We start from the raw sequence: 27,193 nt of genomic DNA on the forward strand, positions 1-27,193 counted from the left end.
CAAACAGAAATGATGTTGTTCGGGACTTTATCTGCGGGAACAGCCACATATTTGTTATGGAAGTAGTGCTTAGCAATATTTTAATCTAAAAAAATTGTTTATTCTTATTTGTATCAATAACCCCACAGTATTAACACTTTCTGAAACAGTATCTGCGTCTTTGTCGCGTTAAGCCTGGCATAATCCACCAGTATTATAAAGTAGCATTTCTATCTAAGGAGTAAGCCTCACGGTACTTCGTGGATAACACATTATCATATGTCAGTGAAGGAACATATATTCTTCTTTTAAGGAATGACTTAATAAGGCCGTGTTCACACTAAATGTCGTATACTATAAACATGTTTACAAACAGTTTTATGTAATGTACACTGGTTTTACATTGTTCACATCTATACACTAGTTCAAATAACATGTACATGAAAATTGTCACAATAGTAAACTAGGTTTTATTTAAATGTTGAACGAAAGCCGTTCTTTTGATTCAGAGTACTTTTGTACTTTAGATATCTCGATTATGAAATAAAAACACAGGCTACAGCAGCGTGATCATAGACGAAAACGAAGGATTGATATGTTTAGGATATTCCAGCAACGCAGGTGTACTGCGTTTTTATCGTTTATGTTTCTTTCAGTTGCATTGAACGTTAAAAAGAATTTTGGACATATAAAATGCAAAAGTGAAAACTGTTTAGGTAGCGTCGTGGACGTTTATTTTTTAAAAAGTTTAGAAAAAAAAATAAAGAATGTGTCCATAGGACACAGATGCCCCCGCTTTTAAATATACGGCAAATTCTGCAATTTTTCCGTTTATAAAGAGATATAAATCAAGAATGGGGAAAGTGAGGCAACCCAAAATTCAAACTTGATCTGAGTTTGATGGTAATTAGTATTGTGTATAAGTTTCATAACATGAGGTTGAGGCAAACTAAAGTTAGAGAACGGAAACTAATTTTGGAACGTACGGATCGAAGTACGAACGGACATACAGACGGACAAGGGTAAAATTGTTGCCCCCTCAACTGTGGCGGGGCATAAAAGCACCGCCTTTCTTGTGGTAAGAACTAGAAATCCGTAACCAAAACAGTGGAAAAAAGGTTGTAATTACTTTTTTGTTACTAGTCACTAACACCTCGGGCTGTTTATTATTAGGTGCGTTTGACTGGAGTTATTATTGCGTAAACTCTGTCTTTTACTCCTATTCATCTGAATCTTTTCATTTATCTTTTTATTCATTCATTGCTGATTGCGTAATGTCCTGTGGCAAATATTTCATACATATATTTTGGAAAAGAGGGACGAAAGATACCAGAGGGACAGTCAAACTCATAGATCGAAAACAAACTGACAACGCCATGGCCAAAAATAAAAAGACAAACAGACAAATAATAGTAGAGATGACACAACATAGAAAACTAAAGACTAAACAACACGAACCCCACCAAAAACTGGTGGAAGATGTATTCTGACAAGAACAATTATGTAAAAAAAGATAAAAAAAAAAATTGTCTCAGATGAAGATCCAAGGTTGTACAGTTTTCGTTTTAGTACCTTAAACTCCTTTCAGTTCCTCAAAAAAAGTGACGGTTTTGATTGATGTTCAAATCTGTCCAATGGGCCTCATTTTTGATATTGTTTTTGTGTATATTTGAAATATGTAATAAGGTCTATAAAGTTTCCATTACTTGTTATAAGAAAAGCTCCGTAATTTTTTTCACAGGCGACAGTTTCGTCGTAAGTACACATTACATAAGAATCTGAGGCTCAGATTTGAGCTGCGAGCAAATGTGATCTTTTCAAACCCAACCAATATGGAAGAAGGTTACATATTTACCTACGCAATATATGAAAAGGGTGGGATAACAGAACCCCATGTGGCACCCCTGTTAATTAAGCATTGAAGTGGTCCCCCGAGATAAGAACCTTGCTGGCGTATTTAGATCTATGATTATGGAAATTTGTTTTTGAAGATGCTTATATTTTTTTTTGAAGAAAAAGAGTGAGGAATACATGTTGGATCTCAAAAGGTGATGGTTGCTTTCGCTACGGGCAATGTTTACCTTTAAGGTGTGAGAGTTTTTTACGCTTAGCAGATTGATTAAAGCTATCGTGTTTTTTCGCTACACGGGGACCGTTGTAAGGGTTTGTGTTAAGTTTCAGACCCGGAACAGAGTGAGATGTTTATTTAAGGCGACATCTCAAGGGAACAAACACAAACATAAACTAAGGAAACGGCATGAACTCCAAAAGGTGCAAGAGCGGGTTAGACAACTGGGTAAGCGTCTTCTACTGCTATACATGCACCACCCGCCATGCGATTTCACACTAAGTTCAAATGTCTTTTGGAAACACTTCTTAGTTAACAATTTCGAAGACCTCCATCAAATTTTGAATCAACAACTGATTTTGACTCAATCATTACTTATATGTTTTTATGTTTATTGGAATTTTTCAATAAAATGCAAACACGAAAAAATTACCTGTCGTTCTTAATTAAACGCACGTTAGTAAACTAACAATTTATCTTAATTTGTTATCCTTAAAAAAACATAGGCAGTACATTTCGAGATACTCACCGTAGCTAGGTAAAGATGCGCAATTCATATCAGGTATGCGATGGTGAAGCCTTTTCCTCCATTCCTCTGCACATATCCTTTCGAAGCTGAGACATTTGCACATCTGTATTTGATTTTCGGGGTAAGAAGTGAGATTCATTTTTCCATAACTTAGCACTGCTCGAAATGCCTTTTGTGATGCGGTTTATTGAGGTAAAAATAACCTTTTAAAACTTTTGTTTTTTGCATACATTAAATACATACATAGTTTTTACACCTTTATGTCAAAGTCCTCTGCTCTCTAAATCAGCACAAATGGTTAAGCTCAGTCACTTGTTAAATATTGAAACATGTCTTATACATGTATCACCGCATATATACGTTTTGTAAACGGACTACTTTTGAGTTTCTCAATTTGAGGCGCATTTGGGATATTGACCCAGCTGTGATGGGCTGTTTTTTTATAAATATATATCAAAATCATTTCAAGAAAAAAAAACTTAAATTATTTTTTTCAAAACGTAGGTCAAACATTGTTTAAGAATCTTTAGTGTTGTTCATGCAGTTAACTTTTTTTTCATTTTCAGCAAGATTTTCAACAAATTTAATTGGTACGATAGAGCAATATATCCCAAAACATTATGATTTCTTCAATTAGTTGAATGTCAAGTTTTAATAGTTTCTGGCATCCGGTACGAACAAAACTTTTGGCAAAAGCGGTCAATAATTTCCGTTCAAATTGAGAAGGTCGAAGATTTTCTAGACGTATTCAAAAAATGTTTTTGTCTATTAAAACAAGACTAGAAAGATTAACAATGATTTGTAGTTTAAATGCATGAACGGTGTTTTTTTTTTATACAGAATATTATGTTTCATTGTATCCAAAGTTTAATCCGAATTAAGTATCTTTAAATAACACAGACAATGTGTTTGGAGATAAATACCATAATTGTAATTTTCCTTTTTTTATTTCTTTTTCTTTTGTGTTGAATATTAAATAATGAAAACGGCAAAAGAAAACACAATATATCAAAGAAATTTTCAATATGTGACACAATTGTCTTCAGCCTTTACAAACATGTTAATCCACAACTAAAAATGCCGTTATTTATGCTCAAATAGTTTAACAATAAATGGCTTGTAACTTCTTGTAAACATGTTTTCCGATGGTTAATTGGAAGTACCGGTTAGTATTAACTCTAAACAAATTTGCGTTTAGATTTGATCAATATTTCGACAATTTCATAGACATTCCTCATATTTCAAACCAAAAACTGATCTACAATTCGACTTTGCTCTGGCATGTTATTTGTTTTTCATGTACATCCAGTTAACTTTATTTTCATTATGTTTTTCAACAAATGTTATCCATAACTTACATAGTAGCTATATTTGATCAAATAATTCACTATTGATATTGTCTGAAAATTCTAGTTTAGTTATTTTCTGGCGGTCTTTTGGAAACACTTATTAGTTAAAAATGCTGAACAATTTTCAATTACATACGAAAATTTCAAAAAATTCCATCAAATTTTAAATCAACAACTGATGTTGAATTAATCAATACCTTTACTTTTTCACGATTTTTTTTTTTAAATGTTTTAGTAAAATTCAGAACATTATTAAACCTATAATCTTCCGTCTCAAGTTAAACTGGAATGATACGTCAGAAACTGAAATAACACAAAACATTGACCAGGTTGTTATATCATTTCATTTAAAAACAAATTGTATAATTGAGAGAAAAAAATCAAATTCTGGAAAGCATTATCACAAGAAAGAGAGATATTTCCTCTTTTTGCCTTCACAACATTCATTTGAACCTTTTTGATGAGGAGTAATCAGTAAAAGCTTTATAGCTAAATAGTTGAAGCACTTCGTTCCTTAAAAGGTTTGACCATTCATCTTTTTCACTGAGATAAGACACTATGATTTGTTGCAGTGCATTAAATTGTAGCAATAACATTTTGAGATACTCACCGTAGCTGGGTAAAGATGAGCAATTCATTTCAGGTAGGCGTAAGAGGTAACCTTTCCTCCATTCCTTTGCCCATATCGTAAACTTGGATATGTATGATGGCTCGTTTCGAAGCTGAGTCATTTGCACATATGGGGTTAAATTTTCGGGGTACGAAGTGAGAATCATTTTTCCATAATTTAGCACTGCCCGAAATGCCTTTTGTGATACGGCATCTCGAGGTAAAAAGATCCCTTTCTTCTTAAAATAAGTTCTTTTAAAAATGCAGTTCTTTGCATACATTAAATAACTCCATAGTTTTGACACCTTCTTCAGGATCTTCTGCTCTCTAAATCAGCACAAATAGTTAAACTCAGACACTTGTTAAAAATTGAAACACGTCTAACATCATCAGACATATACTTTTTGTTAACGGACTACTTTTGAGTTCCTCAATTTGAGGCGCATTAGGGATATTGACCCAGCTGTCATGTTCTGTTTTTATTCTCTCTAAAATAAAAATGCATAAAACATTATAAGAAAAAAAAATATCTTAAACGATTTTTATCAAAACGTAGGTCAAACATTGTTTTAGAATGTTTAGTGTTGTTCATGCAGTTTACTTTCTTTTCATTTTCATCAAGATTTTCAACAAATTTTATTGGTACGATAGAGCTATATATCACAAAACATTATGATTTCTTCAATTAGTGGTCAATTGAAAGTACCGGTTGCTATAAGTGCTAAACCAATTTGCGTTCAGATTTGATCAATATTTCGACAATTTCATAGACATTCCTCATATCTAAAACTAAAAACTGATCTAGAATTCCACTTTGCTTAGGCATGTTATTTTGTGTTCATATAAATCCAGTTAACTTAATTTTCATTATGTTTTTCAACAAATGTTATCCATAACTTACATAGTAGCTTTATTTGATTAAACTATTGACTATTGATATTGTCAGAAAATTCTATTTTAAGTATTTTCTGTCGCTCATTGGAAACACCTGTTATTTAAAAACGCTGAACAATTTTCAATTAGATACGACAATTTAAAAGACTGCCATCAAATTTTAAATCAATAACTGATGTTGAATTAATTAATACCTTTCTCACATATTTCTTTTAATTTTTAAATTAAATTCAGAAATTTTTTAATCGACTAATCTTTCCGTCTCAGGTTAAACTGCAATAAGACAAAATATTACACAGGTTGTTATTTCAATTCATTTAAATACAAACTGTATAATTGAAACAAAAAAAATAAAATTCTTCAAAGTATTATCACAAAAAAGAGAAATGCTTACCCCTTTTGGCTTCACAACATTCATTTGAACCTTTTTGATAAGGAGCAATCAGTAGAAGCTTCTTATCCTAATAGTTGAAGCACTTCGTAGCATGTTTATCTATTGTCATAAAAATTCATAATATCAAATAAAATTAATAAAGTGTGCTAACTAAGTCCTTGTAATTGAATAAAGTAACATTTATTTTGAGTGGAAAATTGGTTTAACGTTAATTAAGCTCTAACAAAAAATTGTTTGCTAGCCCCTCTTTGTGATTAATGTAAGATAACTCTGGATAATTTTCCCAACATTTTATCATAACGGGGAGATAATGTAATTCGATTTTCATATAAAGTGTTTTCTACCCTATATACCACTTTGCCTCATAATCTCATTAAGAACAAATTCACACATCTAATTAAATGGGCATTTAAAAAGTCAGAATGCGAATATTCAAACTCTTTTAGGTAATTTTTTAGTAACAACAAACAAAAGAACTATGTCAATTGGACCTGCTTTGATACGATAACTGCACTTGGATTTTTACTAGGGAACATTTTTGTTCGCTATGGAGATTCCGTATATCGTCAAGTTATCAGAATTCCAATGGGGACTAACTGTGAACCACTTATTGCTGACCTGTTTCTGTATTGATATGAGTTACAATTTATGACTAAGATAAGCAAAGACCCATCGAAACAACATCTGATGCAAAAAGAGTTAATAACACGTTTAGATATTTGGATGATATTTTGGCTCTCAATAATGACGACTTCAGTATGTACACTAAAGAGATTTATCCTTCTGAACTGACTTTAAATAAAGCTAATACTAACAATGAACACTGCCCTTTCCTGGATCTTGATATCTATATCTTAAACGGAAAGCTTAATACCAAAATTTACGATAAAAGAGATGATTTTTCATTTCCTATTTTTAGATGGTGATGTTCACTTGTCACCATCTTTGCTCGTGTATGTAACAACGTATTTGATTTTAATGAAAGAAATCTCTGTTTTAATGAAAAATTATTGCACCAGAGTTTTCAATATCACAAACTTGTCAAAACATTTACTTTAACTTTTATCATCGGTACAAGGACATCATTCGTAAATATACATCAACATGCAGACATCTTATACGTTCAGGTATTTCACATCCAATCTTTTATGGTAATATTCTATACAAAGCACAAAAATGTCGTCATTCACCCCAAAAGCTAACCAAACCTTTAAACAGACAAAGATATAATTACGATACTGTTGTCAGGGCATTAAAGATGGCATATTTTGGAATTAATATTGATTCACTCATAGGGTCTTTGCATCGGAAATAAACACATTTATTCTAAAACCAGTTGTTGACATAATGCGGGTTATGTTCTTCTCATATATTTTATGATGGTATGATACTAAACGCCTAACGGGAGGGATTGTGCTTGATTTTCAAATGATGAAGACATAATCTTTCAATCAGTTTAAATGAGGTCTGGAGCTGGCATGTCAATATCTTCTAGTAGTCCTTTGTTAATTTATGTATCATTGTCATTTTGCTTAGTTTCTTCTGTTACCTATTCTGATATCGGTTTCGGACTTCTTTTGAACTGAGTTTTACTGTGCGTATTGCTGTGTGTTTGTTTATTCCACATTGGCTAAAGGTATAGGGGAGGGTTGAGATCTCACAAAACATGTTTAGCCCACCGCATGTTTGCGCCTGTCCCAAGTCAGGAGCCTATGGCCTTTGTTAGTCTTGTATGTTTTTTTAATTTTTGTTCATTTATATGTTTCGGATTTTAGTGTGACGTCCATTTTTACTGAACTAGTACACATCTTTTGTTTAGGGGCCAGCTGAAGCCCGCCTCCGAGTGCGGGATTTTCTCGCTGTGTTGACGACCCATTGGTGGCCTTGGGCTGCTTTCTGCTCTAAGGTCGGGTTGTTGTCTATTTGACACATTCCCCATTTCCATTCACAATTTTTTTTTCAAAAAAGTTCAAAAGATTTATGTAGGTTCCAATCATAATTTCTCACTTAAGCATTTAAGATAATTTTGAAGTATTTGGAATAAAGTGATGGTTATGGTGTTCTTTTTTTTTTTGTGTTTGTGTGTTAGGTTGGGGGAATTACACAGTATACATGTAATTGTCTTTAGGGAATCAAGTAATGAAGATAAATTAAGAAAATATGTCTGCTTCATTTGAATTCTGAAATAATTATATACACCATATGAAAAAAATAAATGCTTTTACAAGTGCAAGATCAATGCTGTTGGAGGTTAGATGATGCAGACAACAACTTAAAACAGTGTATTCTTGACAGCAGAATGAAACATGTGTAATTCAGGTGTAATACCACCATTGTTTTTCGCCTATTAGTCTTTTTAAATTTGCACTTTTCAAAAAATTATGCAGAATATTTTTGTTCAAATAAAGAAATATTTGTATATGAATAAAGTGTCCAGTACTACAGACACAACTTCACATAACATTTCATTGCATATAAGTTAATAACCATCATTGGAAGTTAACCAATCGAATGTTAATCCTTTTGTTTCCTGTGTACAAGCTTTAGTAGCCATGTAACCTCAAGTTTCCAAAATATTCTATAGAAACACCAAAAAAGAGGAATGGTGCTTTGAAACACCTAAGATATACGTTTATGACATCGAAAATTTTTACTGAAATGAAATGTGGGATTTATTTCCTACAACTGTCAAATTCAAGGGAATATTTTTTGTCGACCCTTTTTCGTATGCAACCGGATGTGACGTACTATGATTTGGTGGTATTACACCTTCACCTGAATATTTTACTTCAACTTAAAAGTAGACAGAATACTATTTATATAATATATTACCATAATACGGCTTTAACAGTAAACTATTCCAGGATTAGTTTGAGGCAGATGAACCATCTGTATTCTCACAGTAGATTCCCTCATCTAACAAAGTAACTTAATATGTGACTAAATATAATTTATAAAATAATGACAGGTTCTGTATATTGGTATAAAATAATTTTAAACGTTTAAAAAAAAATGAATAAAATTATAGATATACATAAATGTCTTTTAATAAACCAATGAGAAATACTAAAATCTATTAAATTTATAAATTTTGTAATGATTTGAAATTAAATCAAATAATTATACGTAAAGATGAACAAAGGAGACAATAAACGCATTGATTCGACCTGTTCAAAGAAGACAGTAAACGCATGGATTCGATAGACTTTTTGGAATTGAAACATAGTACAAAGGATGTCACTCGTGCATACAAATGACACACCAAACGAATTAATTAACACTATATTCGTGCTCCGGCTTTAATGAAAATTCTAAATTATCAATATTACCAACAGTTCTTAATCTATAGGATAGTGACTGCATACGAATTCTAACCCACAGAAAAGTATATTTGTTTGACTTTTTTATAAACCAACTCAGCAAAATGCACGAACTACTTGCTTTCATAGCTCATAGTTAACGTGCTTTTACATTGATATAATATAGCCGTTAAACATTATTTGCTTCTAACAGTATAAGACACACTATAGATTGTATGCTTGCATCAAATTACCCAAACAAAGATTTCATTAAAACCTGAACATTTTGACATTGTTTGTTCCATTTCTCTGAGAAAAGACACTATGATTTGTTGCAGTGCATTAAAATGTAGCACTAAAATTTTGAGATACTCACCGCAGCTGGGTAAAGATTAGCAATTCATTTCAGGTAAGCGGTAGAGGTACCCTTTTCCTCCATTCCTTTGCCCATATCCTGAACTTGGATATGTATGATGGCTCGTTTCGAAGCTGAGAAATTTGCACATATGTGGTTAAATTTGAGGGGTACGAAGTGACAATTATTTTTCCATAATTTAGCACTGCCTGAAATGCCTTTTCTGATGCGGCTTCTCGAGGTAAAAACATCCTTTTTTTTCAAACAATAAGTTCTTTTAAAAATGCAGTTCTTTGCATACATTAAATACCTCCATAGTTTTTACACCTTTATGTCATGATCCTTTGCTCTCTAAATCAGCACAAATATGTCTGCTTCATTTGAATTCTGATATAATTATATACAGCATATTAAATACTTTTACAAGTGCATGTTGAACTCATTCACTTGCTAAAATTAAAACACGTCTAATATCACCGGACATATACTTTTTGTTAATGTACAACTTTTGAGTTCCTTAATTTAAGGCGCATTTGGGATATTGACCCATCTGTGATGTGCTGTTTTTATTCTCTCTATAAATGCATAAAAACATTATAAGAAAAAAAATTATCTTAAATGATATTTTTAAAACGTAGGTCAAACATTGTTTTAGAATGTTTAGTGTTGTTCATGCAGTTAACTTTGTTTTCATTTTCATAAAGATTTTTAACAAATTTCATTGGTACGATAGAACTATATTTCCCCAAACATTATGATTTCTTCAATTAGTTGTATGTCAAGCGTTAATAGTTTCTAGCATCCAGTGCGAACAAAACTTTTGGCAAAAGCGTATAATAATTTCCGTTCAAATTGAGAAGACTGCAGATTTTCGAGACGTATTCATTTATTCTTTTGAAAAAAAACTAAAAGATTAACAATGATTTGTAGTTTAAATTGCGTGAACGGTGTTTGTTTTAACACAGAGTATTATGTGTTATTGTATCCAAAGTGTTATCTGAATTAAATATCTTTTAATAACACAGACAATGCGTTTGGAGATAAATACCATAATTGTAATTTTCCGTTTTTGTTTCTTTTTTTTTTCTGTTAAATATCAATTGAAGAAAAACGCAAAAGAAAATACAATATATCAAAGAAATTTTCAATATGAAACACAATTGTCTTCAGCCTTTACAAACATGTAAATCCACAACTCACAATACCGTTATTTATCTTCAAATAGTTAAACAATAAATGGCTTGTAACTTCTTGTAAAAATGGTTTCCGATGGTTGATTGGAAGTACCGGTTGGTATTAGCGCTAAACCAATTTGCGTTCAGATTTGATCAATATTTCGACAGTTTCATAGACATTCCTCATATTTCAAACCAAAAACTGATCTACAATTCAACTTTGCTCTGGCATGTTATTTGTTTTTCATGTACATCCAGTTAACTTTATTTTCATTATGTTTTTTCAACAAATGTTATCCATAACTTACATAGTAGCTATATTTGCTCAAAGAAGTCACTATTGATATTGTCTGAAAATTCTAGTTTAATCATTTTCTGGCGGTCTTTTGGAACACTTGTTAGTAAAAAAACGCTGAACAAATTTTCAATTAGATACGACAATTTCAAAGATTTCAATCAAATATTAAATCAACAACTGTTGTTGAATTTATCAATACTTTTTTACGTATTTGTTTTTAATTTTTAAGGAAAATTCAGAACTTTTTTAAATCTCTAATCTTCCGTCTCAAGTTAAACTAGAATGATACGTCAGAAACTGAAATAAGACAAAACATTGACCAGGTTGTAATATCATTTGATTTCAATACACAATGTTTAATTGAGAGACAAAAAATCAAATTCTGGAAAGTATTATCACAAGAAAAGAGATGCTGCTACCTTTTGGCTTCACAATATTTATTTGAACCTTTCTGATTAGGGGCAATCAGTAGAACCTTCATAGCTGAATAGTTGAAGCTCTTCGTTCTTCAAAAGGTTTGACCCTACACCTTTTTAACTGAGATAAGACACTATGATTTATTGCAGTGCATTAACATGTAGCAATAACATTTTGAGATACTCACCGCAGCTGGGTAACGATGAGCTATTCATTTTAGGTAAGCGGTAGAGGTAACTTTTGTTTCAATTTCTTTGCCATTATCATCAACTTGGATTTGTTTGATGGGTCGATTTGGAAGCTGAGACATTTGCACATTTGTGGTTAAATTTTCGAGGTACAAAGTGAGAATCATTTTTCATAATTTAGCACTGCCCGAAATGCCTGTTGTGATGCGGCTTCTCGAAGTAAAAAGATCCCTTTTTTCAAACAATAAATTCTTTTAAAAATCTAGTTCTTTGCATACATTAAAGACTCTATATTTTTTACACCACTATTTTATGTTCCTCTGCTCTCTGAATCAGCACAACTGGTTAAGTTCAGTCACTTGTTAAAATTAAAACATGTCTTAAATCACCACATATATACTTTTTGTTAACGGACTATTTTCGAGTTCCTCAATTTGAGGCGCATTAGAGATGTTGACCAAGCTGTCATGTGCTGTTTTTATTCTGTCTAAAATATAAATGCATAAAAATATTATAAGAAAAAAAATATCTGAAACGATGTTTTTAAAACGTAGGTCAAACATTATTTTAGAATCTTTAAGTGTTGTTCATGCAGTTAACTTTGTTTTCATTTTCATCAAGATTTTCAACAAATGTAATTGGTACGATAGAACTATATTTCCCCAAACATTATGATTTCTTCAATTAGTTGTATGTCAGGTTTTAATAGTTTCTGGCATCCAGTGCGAACAAAACTTTTGGCAAAAGCGTATAATAAGTTCCGTTCAAATTGATAAGGTTGACGATTTTCGAGACGTATTCAACAAACCTTTTTTTCTTTTAAAACAAGACTAAAATGATTTCCAATGATTTGTAGTTTAAATTGCGTGAATTTTTTTTTTTTATACAGAGTATTGGGTTTTATTGTATCCAAAGTTTTATCTGAATTAAGTTTCTTTGAATAACACAGACAATGTGTTTGGAGATAAATACCATAATTGTAATCTTCCGTTTGTTTTTCTTTCTCTTTTGTGTTAAATATTAATTGAAGAAAACGGCAAAAGAAAACGCAATATCTCAAAGCTATTTTCAATATGTGACACGATTGTCTTCAGCCTTTACAAACATGTTAATCCACAACTCACAATACCGTTATTTGTGTTCATATAGTTTAACAATAAATGGCTTGTAACTTCTTGTAAACATTGTTTCCGATGGTCAATTGGAAGTACCGGTTGATATTAGCGCTAAACCAATTTGCGTTCAGATTTGATCAATATTTCGACAATTTCATAGACAGTCCTCATATTTCAAACCAAAAACTCATCTACAATTCAACTTTGCTCTGGCATGTTATTTGTTTTTCATGTACATCCAGTTAACTTTATTTTCATTATGTTTTTTCAACAAATGGTATCCATATCTTACATTGTAGCTATATTTGCTCAAATAAGTGACTATTGATATTGTCTGAAAATTCTAGTTTAATCATTTCCTGGCGGTCTTTTAGATACACTTGTTAGTTAAAAACGATGAACAAAGTTTTCATTTAGATACGACAATTTCAAAGACTTCAATAAAATTTTTAATCAGCAACTGTTGTTGAATTTATCAATACCTTTACTTTTTTACGTATTTGTTTTTAATTCTTTAGGAAAATTCAGAACTTTCTTAAACCTCTAATCCTCCGTCTCAAGTTAAACTAGAATGATACGTCAGAAACTGAAATAAGACAAAACATTGACCAGGTTGTTATATCATTTCATTTAAATACAAACTGTATAATTGAGAGAAAAAAAATCAAATTCTGGAAAAAAGTTAAATCACAAAAATACTGAACTCCGAGGAAAATTCAAAACGGAAAGTCCCTAATCAAATGGCAAAATCAAATGCACAAACACATCAAACGAATGGACAACAGCTGTCATATTACTGACTTTGAAAGTATTATTACATAAAGAGAAATGCTGCCACCTTTAGGCTTCACATTATTTATTTGAACCTTTCTGATGAGGAGCAATCAGTAGAAGCTTCATAGCTGAATAGTTGAAGCACTTCGTTCTTTAAAAGGTTTGACCCTCCACCTTTTTCACTGAGATAATACACTATGATTTGTTGCAGTGCATTAACATGTAGCAATAAAATTTTGAGATACTCACCGCAGCTGTGTAAAGATGAGCAATTCATTTTAGGTAAGCGGTAGAGGTAACCTTTACTTCAATTTCTTTGCAAATATCATAAACTTGAATATGTATGATGGCTCGTTTCGAAATTGAGACATATGCACATATGTGGTTAAATTTTCGGGGTACGAAGTAAAAATCATTTTTTTATAATTTAGCACTGCCCGAAATGCCTTTTGTGATTCGGCTTATCGAGGTAAAAAAGATCCTTTTTTTCAAACAATAAGTTCTTTTGAAAATGTACTTCTTTGCATACATTAAATAACTCCATAGTTTTGACACCTTCATTGCATTTTCGTCTGTTCTCTACATCAGCACAATTGGTTAAGCTCAGTTACTTGTTAAAATTAAAACACGTCTAATATCACCGCACATATACTTTTTGTTAACGGACTACTTTCGAGTTCCTCAATTTGAGGCGCATTAGGGATATTGACCCAGCTGTCTTGTGCTGTTTTTATTCTGTCTAAAATATAAATGCATAAAAACATTATAAGAAAAAAAAAATCTGAAACGATTTTTTTAAAACGTAGGTCAAACATTGTTTTAGAATCTTTAAGTGTTGTTCATGCAGTTAACTTTGTTTTTATTTTTATCAAGATTTTCAACAAATGTAATTGGTACGATATAACTATATTGCCCAAAACATTATAATTTTTCAATTAGTTGTATGTCAAGTTTTAATAGTTTCTGGCATCCAGTGCGAACAAAACTTTTGGCAAAAGCGTATAATAAGTTCCGTTCAAATTGATAAGGTTGACGATTTTCGAGACGTCTTCAACAAACCTTTTTTTCTTTTAAAACAAGACTAAAAAGATTTCCAATGATTTGTAGTTTAAATTGAGTGAACGTTTTTTTTTTTACAGAGTATTGGGTTTTATTGTATCCAAAGTTTTATCTGAATTAAGTTTCTTTGAATAACACAGATAATGTGTTTGGAGATAAATACCATAATTGTAATCTTCCGTTTTTGTTTCTTTATCTTTTGTGTTAAATATTAATTAAAGAAAACGGCAAAACAAAACGCAATATATCAAAGGTATTTTCAATATGTGACACGATTGTCTTCAGCTTTTACAAACATGTAAATCCACAACTCACAATACCGTTATTTGTGTTCATATAGTTTAACAATAAATGGCTTGTAACTTCTTGTAAACATTGTTTCCGATGGTCAATTGGAAGTACCGGTTGATATTAGCGCTAAACCAATTTGCGTTCAGATTTAATCAATATTTCGACAATTTCATAGGCAGTCCTCATATTTCAAACTAAAAACTCCTCTACAATTCAACTTTGCTCTGGCATGTTATTTGTTTTTCCTGTACATCCAGTTAACTTTATTTTCTTTATGTTTTTTCAACAAATAGTATCCATATCTTACATAGTAGCTATATTTGCTCAAATAAGTGACTATTGATATTGTCTGAAAATTCTAGTTTAATCATTTCTTGGCGGTCTTTTAGATACACTTGTTAGTTAAAAACGCTGAACAAAGTTTTCAATTAGATACGACAATTTCAAAGACTTCAATAAAATTTTTAATCAGCAACTGTTGTTGAATTTATCAATACCTTTACTTTTTTACGTAATTGTTTTTAATTTTTAAGGAAAATTCAGAACTTTCTTAAACCTCTAATCCTCCGTCTCAATTTAAACTAGAATGATACGTCAGAAACTGAAATAAGACAAAACACTGACCAGGTTGTTATATCATTTCATTTAAATACAAACTGTATAATTGAGAGAAAAAAAATCAAATTCTGGAAAAAAGTTAAATCACAAAAATACTGAACTCCGAGGAAAATTCAAAACGGAAAGTCCCTAATCAAATGGGAAAATCAAAAGCACAAACACATCAAAGGAATGGACAACAACTGTCATATTCCTGACTTGGAAAGTATTATTACATAAAGTGAAATGCTGCCACCTTTAGGCTTCACAATATTTATTGGAACCTTTCTGATGAGGAGCAATCAGTAGAAGCTTCATAGCTGAATAGTTGAAGCACTTCGTTCTTTAAAAGGTTTGACCCTCCACCTTTTTCACTGAGATAATACACTATGATTTGTTGCAGTGCATTAACATGTAGCAATAAAATTTTGAGATACTCACCGCAGCTGGGTAAAGATGAGCTATTCATTTTAGGTAAGCGGTAGAGGTAACCTTTACTTCAATTTCTTTGCCAATATCATAAACCTGAATATGTATGATGGCTCGTTTCGAAGTTGAGACATATGCACATATGTGGTTAAATTTTCGGGGTACGAAGTGAAAATCATTTTTTTATAATTTAGCACTGCACGAAATGCCTTTTGTGATTCGGCTTATCGAGGTAAAAAAGATCCTTTTTTTTCAAACAATAAGTTCTTTTGAAAATGTACTTCTTTGCATACATTAAATAACTCCATAGTTTTGACACCTTTATTGCATTTTCGTCTGTTCTCTACATCAGCACAATTGGTTAAGCTCAGTTACTTGTTAAAATTAAAACACGTCTAATATCACCGCACATATACTTTTTGTTAACGGACTACTTTCGAGTTCCTCAATTTGAGGCGCATTAGGGATATTGACCCAGCTGTCTTATGCTGTTTTTATTTTGTCTAAAATATAAATGCATAAAAACATTATAAGAAAAAAATATCTGTAACGATTTTTTTAAAACGTAGGTCAAACATTGTTTTAGAATCTTTAAGTGTTGTTCATGCAGTTAACTTTGTTTTCATTTTCATCAAGATTTTCAACAAATGTAATTGGTACGATAGAACTAAATTTCCCAAAACATTATAATTTCTTCAATTAGTTGTATGTCAAGTTTTAATAGTTTCTGGCATCCAGTGCGAACAAAACTTTTGGCAAAAGCGTATAATAAGTTCCGTTCAAATTGATAAGGTTGACGATTTTCGAGACGTATTCAACAAACCTTTTTTTCTTTTAAAACAAGACTAAAAAGATTTCCAATGATTTGTAGTTTAAATTGCGTGAACTTTTTTTTTTTTTTACAGAGTATTGGGTTTTATTGTATCCAAAGTTTTATCTGAATTAAGTTTCTTTGAATAACACAGACAATGTATTTGGAGATAAATACCATAATTGTGATCTTCCATTTTTGTTTCTTTATCTTTTCTGTTAAATATTAATTGAAGAAAACGGCAAAACAAAACGCAATATATCAAAGGTATTTTCAATATTTGACACGATTGTCTTCAGCCTTTACAAACATGTTAATCCACAACTCACAATACCGTTATTTGTGTTCATATAGTTTAACAATAAATGGCTTGTTACTTCTTGTAAACATTGTTTCCGATGGTCAATTGGAAGTACCGGTTGATATTAGCGTTAAACCAATTTGCGTTTAGATTTGATCAATATTTCGACAATTTCATAGACAGTCCTCATATTTCCAACTAAAAACTCATTTACAATTCAACTTTGCTCTGGCATGTTATTTGTTTTTCATGTACATCCAGTTAACTTTATTTTCATTATGTTTTTTCAACAAATACTATCCATATCTTACATAGTAGCTATATTTGCTCAAATAAGTGACTATTGATATTGGCTGAAAATTCTAGTTCAATCATTTCCTGGTTGTCTTTTAGATACACTTGTTACTTAAAAACGCTGAACAAAGTTTTCAATTAGATACGACAATTTCAAAAACCTCAATAAAATTTTTAATCAGCAACTGTTGTTGAATTTATCAATACCTTTACTTTTTTACGTATTTGTTTTTAATTCTTTAGGAAAATTCAAATCTTTCTTAAACCTCTAATCCTCCGTCTCAAGTTAAACTAGAATGATACGTCAAAAACTGAAATAAGACAAAACATTGACCAGGTTGTTATATCATTTCATTTAAATACAAACTGTATAATTGAGAGAAAAAAAATCAAATTCTGGAAAAAAGTTAAATCACAAAAATACTGAACTCCGAGGAAAATTCAAAACGGAAAGTCCCTAATCAAATGGCAAAATCAAATGCACAAACACATCAAACGAATGGACAACAACTGTCATATTACTGACTTTGAAAGTATTATTACATAAAGAGAAATGCTGCCACCTTTAGGCTTCACAATATTTATTTGAACCTTTCTGATGAGGAGCAATCAGTAGAAGCTTCATAGCTGAATAGTTGAAGCACTTCGTTCTTTAAAAGGTTTGACCCTCCACCTTTTTCACTGAGATAATACACTATGATTTGTTGCAGTGCATTAACATGTAGCAATAAAATTTTGAGATACTCACCGCAGCTGGGTAAAGTTGAGCTATTCATTTTAGGTAAACGGTAGAGGTAACCTTTGCTTCAATTTCTTTTCCAATATCATAAACTTGAATATGTATGATGGCTCGTTTCGAAGTTGAGACATATGCACATATGTGGTTAAATTTTCGGGGTACGAAGTGAAAATCATTTTTTATAATTTAGCACTGCCCGAAATGACTTTTGTGATTCGGCTTATCGAGGTAAAAAAAATCCTTTCTTTCAAACAATAAGTTCTTTTGAAAGTGTACTTCTTTGCATACATTAAATAACTCCATAGTTTTGACGCCTTTATTGCATTTTCGTCTGTTCTCTACATCAGCACAATTGGTTAAGCTCAGTTACTTGTTAAAATTAAAACACGTCTAATATCACCGTACATATACTTTTTGTTAACGGAATACTTTCGAGTTCCTCAATTTGAGGCGCAATAGGGATATTGACCTACCTGTCTTGTGCTGTTTTTATTTTGTCTAAAATATAAATGCATAAAAACATTATAAAAAAAAATATCTGAAACGATGGATAAAACGTAGGTCAAACATTGTTTTAGAATCTTTAAGTGTTGTTCATGCAGTTAACTTTGTTTTCATTTTTATCAAGATTTTCAACAAATGTAATTGGTACGATAGAACTATATTTCCCCAAACATTATGATTTCTTCAATTAGTTTTATGTCAAGTTTTAATAGTTTCTGGCATCCAGTGCGAACAAAACTTTTGGCAAAATCGTATAATAATTTCCGTTCAAATTGATAAGGTTGACGATTTTCGAGACGTATTCAACAAACCTTTTTTTCTTTTAAAACAAGACTAAAAAGATTTCCAATGATTTGTAGTTTAAATTCCGTGAACGTTTTTTTTTTTTTATACAGAGTATTGGGTTTTATTGTATCCAAAGTTTTATCTGAATTAAGTTTCTTTGAATAACACAGACAATGTGTTTGGAGATAAATACCATAATTGTAATCTTCCGTTTTTGTTTCTTTCTCTTTTGTGTTAAATATTAATTGAAGAAAACGGCAAAAGAAAACGCAATATATCAAAGGCATTTTCAATATGTGACACGATTGTCTTTAGCCTTTACAAACATGTTAATCCACAACTCACAATACCGTTATTTGTGTTCATATAGTTTAACAATAAATGGCTTGTAACTTCTTGTAAACATTGTTTCCGATGGTCAATTGGATGTACCGGTTGATATTAGCGCTAAACCAATTTGCGTTCAGATTTGATCAATATTTCAAAAATTTCATAGACAGTCCTCATATTTCAAACCAAAAACTCATCTACAATTCAACATTCCTCTTGCATGTTATTTGTTTTTCATGTACATCCAGTTAACTTTATTTTCATTATGTTTTTTCAACAAATGGTATCCATATCTTACATAGTAGCTATATTTGCTCAAATAAGTGACTATTGATATTGTCTGAAAATTCTAGTTTAATCATTTCCTGGCGGTCTTTTAGATACACTTGTTAGTTAAAAACGCTGAACAAAGATTTCAATTAGATACGACAATTTCAAAGACTTCAATAACATTTTTAATCAGCAACTGTTGTTGAATTTATCAATACCTTTACTTTTTTACGTAATTGTTTTTAATTTTTAAGGAAAATTCAGAACTTTCTTAAACCTCTAATCCTCCGTCTCAGGTTAAACTAGAATGATACGTCAGAAACTGAAATAAGACAAAACATTGACCAGGTTGTTATATCATTTCATTTAAATACAAACTGTATAATTGAGAGAAAAACAATCAAATTCTGGAAAAAAGTTAAATCACAAAAATACTGAACTCCGAGGAAAATTCAAAACGGAAAGTCCCTAATCAAATGGTAAAATCAAAAGCACAAACACATCAAACGAATGGACAACAACTGTCATATTCCTGACTTGGAAAGTATTATTACATAAAGAGAAATGCTGCCACCTTTAGGCTTCACAATATTTATTTGAACCTTTCTGATGAGGAGCAATCAGTAGAAGCTTCATAGCTGAATAGTTGAAGCACTTCGTTCTTTAAAAGGTTTGACCCTCCACATTTTTCACTGAGATAATACACTATGATTTGTTGCAGTGCATTAACATGTAGCAATAAAATTTTGAGATACTCACCGCAGCTGGGTAAAGATGAGCTATTCATTTTAGGTAAGCGGTAGAGGTAACCTTTGCTTCAATTTCTTTGCCAATATCATAAACTTGAATATGTATGATGGCTCGTTTCGAAGTTGAGACATATGCACATATGTGGTTAAATTTTCGGGGTACGAAGTGAAAATCATTTTTTATAATTTAGCACTGCCCGAAATGCCTTTTGTGATTCGGCTTATCGAGGTAAAAAAGATCCTTTTTTTTCAAACAATAAGTTCTTTTGAAAGTGTACTTCTTTGCATACATTAAATAACTCCAAAGTTATGACACCTATATTGCATTTTCGTCTGTTCTCTACATCAGCACAATTGGTTAAGCTCAGTTACTTGTTAAAATTAAAACACGTCTAATATCACCGCACATATACTCTTTGTTAACGGAATACTTTCGAGTTCCTCAATTTGATGCGCAATACGGATATTGACCCAGCTGTCTTGTGCTGTTTTTATTCTGTCTAAAATATAAATGCAATAAAAACATTATAAAAAAAAAATATCTGAAACGATTTTTTTAAAACGTAGGTCAAACATTGTTTTAGAATCTTTAAGTGTTGTTCATGCAGTTAACTTTGTTTTCATTTTCATCAAGATTTTCAACAAATGTAATTGGTACGATAGAACTATATTTCCCCAAACATTATAATTTCTTCAATTAGTTTTATGTCAAGTTTTAATAGTTTCTGGCATCCAGTGCGAACAAAACTTTTGGAAAAAGCGTATAATAATTTCCGTTCAAATTGATAAGGTTGACGATTTTCGAGACGTATTCAACAAACCTTTTTTTCTTTTAAAACAAGACTAAAAAGATTTCCAATGATTTGTAGTTTAAATTGCGTGAACGTTTTTTTTTTTTTATATACAGAGTATTGGGTTTTATTGTATCCAAAGTTTTATCTGAATTAAGTTTCTTTGAATAACACAGACAATGTGTTTGGAGATAAATACCATAATTGTGATCTTCCGTTTTTGTTTCTTTCTTTTTTGTGTTAAATATTAATTGAAGAAAACGGCAAAACAAAAGGCAATATATCAAAGGTATTTTCAATATGTGACACGATTGTCTTCAGCCTTTACAAACATGTTAATCCACAACTCACAATACCGTTATTTATGTTCATATAGTTTAACAATAAATGGCTTGTAACTTCTTGTAAACATTGTTTCCGATGGTCAATTGGAAGTACCGGTTGATATTAGCGCTAAAACAATTTGCGTTCAGATTTGATCAATATTTCGACAATTTCATAGACAGTCCTCATATTTCAAACCAAAAACTCATCTACAATTCAACTTTGCTCTGGCATGTTATTTGTTTTTCATGTACATCCAGTTAACTTTATTTTCATTATGTTTTTTCAACAAATGGTATCCATATCTTACATTGTAGCTATATTTGCTCAAATAAGTGACTATTGATATTGTCTGAAAATTCTAGTTTAATCATTTCCTGGCGGTCTTTTAGATACACTTGTTAGTTAAAAACGCTGAACAAAGTTTTCAATTAGATACGACAATTTCAAAGACTTCAATAAAATTTTTAATCAACAACTGCTGTTGAATTTATCAATACCTTTACTTTTTTACGTATTTGTTTTTAATTTTTAAGGAAAACACAGAACTTTCTTAAACCTCTAATCTTCCGTCTCAAGTTAAAGTAGAATGATACGTCAGAAACTGAAATAAGACAAAACATTGGCCAGGTTGTAATATTATTTCATTGAAATACAAACTGTATAATTGAGAGAAAAAAAATCAAATTCTGGAAAAAAGTTAAATCACAAAAATACTGAACTCCGAGGAAAATTCAAAACGGAAAGTCTCTAATCAAATGGCAAAATCAAAAGCACAAACACATCAAACGAATGGACAACAACTGTCATATTCCTGACTTGGAAAGTATTATTACATAAAGAGAAATACTGCCACCTTTAGGCTTCACAATATTTATTTGAACCTTTCTGATGAGGAGCAATCAGTAGAAGCTTCATAGCTAAATAGTTGAAGCACTTCGTTCTTTAAAAGGTTTGACCCTCCACCTTTTTCACTGAGATAATACACTATGATTTGTTGCAGTGCATTAACATGTAGCAATAAAATTTTGAGATACTCACCGCAGCTGGGTAAAGATGAGCAATTCATTTTAGGTAAGCGGTAGAGGTAACTTTTGCTTCAATTTCTTTTCCAATATCATAAACTTGAATATGTATGATGGCTCGTTACAAAGTTGACACATATGCACATATGTGTTTAAATTTTCGGGGTACGAAGGGAAAATCATTTTTTATAATTTAGCACTGCCCGAAATGCCTTTTGTGATTCGGCTTATCGAGGTAAAAAAGATCCTATTTTTCAAACAATAAGTTCTTTTGAAAATGTACTTATTTCCATACATTAAATAACTCCATAGTTTTGACACCTTTATTGCATTTTCGTCTGTTCTCTACATCAGCACAATTGGTTAAGCTCAGTTACTTGTTAAAATTAAAACACGTCTAATATCACCGCACATATACTTTTTGTTATGGACTACTTTCGAGTTCCTCAATTTGAGGCGCATTAGGGATATTGACCCAGCTGTCTTGTGCTGTTTTTATTCTGTCTACAATATATAAATGCATAAAAACATTATAGAAAAAAATATCTGAAACGATTTTTTTAAAACGTAGGTCAAACATTGTTTTAAAATCTTTAAGTGTTGTTGATGCAGTTAACTTTGTTTTCATTTTCATCAAGATTTTTAACAAATGTAATTGGTACGATAGAACTATATTCCCCCAAACATTATAATTTCTCCAATTAGTAATATGTCAAGTTTTAATAGTTTGTGGCATCTAGTGCGAACAAAACTTTTGGCAAAAGCGTATAATAATTTCCGTTCAAATTGATAAGGTTGACGATTTTCGAGACGTATTCAACAAACCTTTTTTTTTCTTTTAAAACAAGACTTAAAAGATTTCCAATGATTTGTAGTTTAAATTGCGTGAACGTTTATTTTTTACAGAGTATTGGGTTTTATTGTATCCAAAGTTTTATCTGAATTAAGTTTCTTTGAATAACACAGACAATGAGTTTGGAGATAAATACCATAATTGTAATCTTCCGTTTTTGTTTCTTTCTCTTTTGTGTTAAATATTAATTGAAGAAAACGGCAAAACAAAACGCAATATATCAAAGGTATTTTCAATATGTGACACGATTGTCTTCAGCCTTTACAAACATGTTAATCCACAACTCACAATACCGTTATTTATGTTCATATAGTTTAACAATAAATGGCTTGTAACTTCTTGTAAACTATGTTTCCGGTGGTTAATTGGAAGTACCGGTTGATATTAGCGCTAAACCAATTTACGTTCAGATTTGATCAATATTTCGACAATTTCATAGACAGTCCTCATATTTCAAACCAAAAACTCATCTACAATTCAACTTTGCTCTGGCATGTTATTTGTTTTTCATGTACATCCAGTTAACTTTATTTTCATTATGTTTTTTCAACAAATGGTATCCATATCTTACATTGTAGCTATATTTGCTCAAATAAGCGACTATTGATATTGTCTGAAAATTCTAGTTTAATCATTTCCTGGCGGTCTTTTAGATACACTTGTTAGTTAAAAACGCTGAACAAAGTTTTCAATTAGATACGACAATTTCAAAGACTTCAATAAAATTTTTAATCAACAACTGTTGTTAAAATTTATCAATACCTTTACTTTTTTACGTATTTGTTTTTAATTTTTAAGGAAAACTTAGAACTTTCTTAAACCTCTCTTCCGTCTCAAGTTAAACTAGAATGATACGTCAGAAACTGAAATAAGACAAAACATTGACCAGGTTGTAATATCATTTCATTTAAATACAAACTGTATAATTGAGAGAAAAAAAATCAAATTCTGGAAAAAAGTTAAATCACAAAATTACTGAACTCCGAGGAAAATTCAAAACGGAAAGTCTCTAATCAAATGGCAAAATCAAAAGCACAAACACATCAAACGAATGGACAACAACTGTCATATTCCTGACTCAGAAAGTATTATTACATAAAGAGAAATGCTGCCACCTTTAGGCTTCACAATATTTATTTGAACCTTTCTGATGAGGAGCAATCAGTAGAAGCTTCATAGCTAAATAGTTGAAGCACTTCGTTCTTTAAAAGGTTTGACCCTCCACCTTTTTCACTGAGATAATACACTATGATTTGTTGCAGTGCATTAACATGTAGCAATAAAATTTTGAGATACTCACCGCAGCTGGGTAAAGATGAGCAATGCATTTTAGGTAAGCGGTAGAGGTAACCTTTGCTTCAATTTCTTTGCCAATATCATAAACTTGAATATGTATGATGGCTCGTTTCGAAGTTGAGACATATGCACATATGTGGTTAAATTTTCGGGGTACGAAGTGAAAATCATTTTTTATCATTTAGCACTGCCCGAAATGCCTTTTGTGATTCGGCTTAACGAGGTAAAAAAGATCCTTTTTTCAAACAATAAGTTCTTTTGAAAATGTACTTCTTTGCATACATTAAATAACTCCATAGTTTTGACACCTTTATTGCATTTTCGTCTGTTCTCTACATCAGCACAATTGGTTAAGCTCAGTTACTTGTTAAAATTAAAACACGTCTTATATCTCCGCACATATACTTTTTGTTAAGGACTACTTTCGAGTTCCTCAATTTGAGACGCATTAGGGATATTGACCCAGCTGTCTTGTGCTGTTTTTATTCTGTCTACAATATATAAATGCATAAAAACATTATAGAAAAAAATATCTGAAACGATTTTTTTAAAACGTAGGTCAAACATTGTTTTAGAATCTTTAAGTGTTGTTCATGCAGTTAACTTTGTTTTCATTTTCATCAAGATTTTCAACAAATATAATTGGTACGATAGAACTATATTTCCCCAAACATTATAATTTCTTCAATTAGTATTATGTCAAGTTTTAATAGTTTCTGGCACCCAGTGCGAACAAAATTTTTGGCAAAAGCGTATAATAATTTCCGTTCAAATTGATAAGGTTGACGATTTTCGAGACGTATTCAACAAACCTTTTTTTCTTTTAAAACAAGACTAAAAAGATTTCCAATGATTTGTAGTTTAAATTGCGTGAACGTTTTTTTTTTTCAGAGTATTGGGTCTTATTGTATCCAAAGTTTTATCTGAATTAAGTTTCTTTGAATAACACAGACAATGTGTTTGGAGATAAATACCATAATTGTAATCTTCCGTTTTGTTCCTTTATCTTTTGTGTTAAATATTAATTGAAGAAAACGGCAAAACAAAACGCAATATATCAAAGGTATTTTCAATTTGTGACACGATTGTCTTCAGCTTTTACAAACATGTAAATCCACAATTCACAATACCGTTATTTGTGTTCATATAGTTTAACAATAAATGGCTTGTAACTTCTTGTAAACATTGTTTCCGATGGTCAATTGGAAGTACCGGTTGATATTAGCGCTAAACCAATTTGCGTTCAGATTTAATCAATATTTCGACAATTTCATAGGCAGTCCTCATATTTCAAACTAAAAACTCCTCTACAATTCAACTTTGCTCTGGCATGTTATTTGTTTTTCATGTACATCCAGTTAACTTTATTTTCATTATGTTTTTTCAACAAATGGTATCCATATCTTACATTGTAGCTATATTTGCTCAAATAAGCGACTATTGATATTGTCTGAAAATTCTAGTTTAATCATTTCCTGGCGGTCTTTTAGATACACTTGTTAGTTAAAAACGCTGAACAAAGTTTTCAATTAGATACGACAATTTCAAAGACTTCAATAAAATTTTTAATCAACAACTGTTGTTAAAATTTATCAATACCTTTACTTTTTTACGTATTTGTTTTTAATTTTTAAGGAAAACTTAGAACTTTCTTAAACCTCTCTTCCGTCTCAAGTTAAACTAGAATGATACGTCAGAAACTGAAATAAGACAAAACATTGACCAGGTTGTAATATCATTTCATTTAAATACAAACTGTATAATTGAGAGAAAAAAAATCAAATTCTGGAAAAAAGTTAAATCACAAAATTACTGAACTCCGAGGAAAATTCAAAACGGAAAGTCTCTAATCAAATGGCAAAATCAAAAGCACAAACACATCAAACGAATGGACAACAACTGTCATATTCCTGACTCAGAAAGTATTATTACATAAAGAGAAATGCTGCCACCTTTAGGCTTCACAATATTTATTTGAACCTTTCTGATGAGGAGCAATCAGTAGAAGCTTCATAGCTAAATAGTTGAAGCACTTCGTTCTTTAAAAGGTTTGACCCTCCACCTTTTTCACTGAGATAATACACTATGATTTGTTGCAGTGCATTAACATGTAGCAATAAAATTTTGAGATACTCACCGCAGCTGGGTAAAGATGAGCAATGCATTTTAGGTAAGCGGTAGAGGTAACCTTTGCTTCAATTTCTTTGCCAATATCATAAACTTGAATATGTATGATGGCTCGTTTCGAAGTTGAGACATATGCACATATGTGGTTAAATTTTCGGGGTACGAAGTGAAAATCATTTTTTATCATTTAGCACTGCCCGAAATGCCTTTTGTGATTCGGCTTAACGAGGTAAAAAAGATCCTTTTTTTCAAACAATAAGTTCTTTTGAAAATGTACTTCTTTGCATACATTAAATAACTCCATAGTTTTGACACCTTTATTGCATTTTCGTCTGTTCTCTACATCAGCACAATTGGTTAAGCTCAGTTACTTGTTAAAATTAAAACACGTCTTATATCTCCGCACATATACTTTTTGTTAAGGACTACTTTCGAGTTCCTCAATTTGAGACGCATTAGGGATATTGACCCAGCTGTCTTGTGCTGTTTTTATTCTGTCTACAATATATAAATGCATAAAAACATTATAGAAAAAAATATCTGAAACGATTTTTTTAAAACGTAGGTCAAACATTGTTTTAGAATCTTTAAGTGTTGTTCATGCAGTTAACTTTGTTTTCATTTTCATCAAGATTTTCAACAAATATAATTGGTACGATAGAACTATATTTCCCC

At 31.1% G+C, this 27,193-nt stretch overlaps 2 long non-coding RNA genes across 17 annotated transcripts in view; both read right to left on the reverse strand.

The window, feature by feature from the left end:
• Positions 1-1,454: 1,454 nt before the first annotated feature.
• LOC127709340 (uncharacterized) lies at positions 1,455-8,819 on the reverse strand. The gene is made up of 3 exons (XR_007985608.1): positions 8,655-8,819; positions 5,823-5,921; positions 1,455-5,022 (listed from the first exon to the last, which is right to left on the reverse strand). It is a non-coding gene; the product is annotated as an uncharacterized LOC127709340 (long non-coding RNA).
• Positions 8,820-9,313: 494 nt separating this feature from the next.
• Positions 9,314-27,193, reverse strand: part of LOC127725777 (uncharacterized) — a 136,482-nt gene continuing 118,602 nt past the window's right edge. For 2 of the 16 annotated variants that reach the window (XR_007993200.1, XR_007993139.1), the window contains 2 exons: positions 15,832-16,322; positions 14,005-14,182 (listed from right to left, as the gene is read on the reverse strand). This is a non-coding gene — a long non-coding RNA (uncharacterized LOC127725777). Of the gene's footprint in view, positions 10,052-11,553; positions 12,042-14,004; positions 14,183-15,831; positions 16,323-17,973; positions 18,463-20,112; positions 20,603-22,483; positions 22,747-24,632; positions 24,883-26,878; positions 27,017-27,193 lie in introns of those variants that run through there. The other 14 variants (XR_007993211.1, XR_007993154.1, XR_007993217.1 and 11 more) reach the window with 10 other exon arrangements.

This window comes from Mytilus californianus, unplaced genomic scaffold, assembly GCF_021869535.1.
Source record: "Mytilus californianus isolate M0D057914Y unplaced genomic scaffold, xbMytCali1.0.p SCAF_1, whole genome shotgun sequence".
NCBI lineage: Eukaryota > Metazoa > Mollusca > Bivalvia > Mytilida > Mytilidae > Mytilus > Mytilus californianus.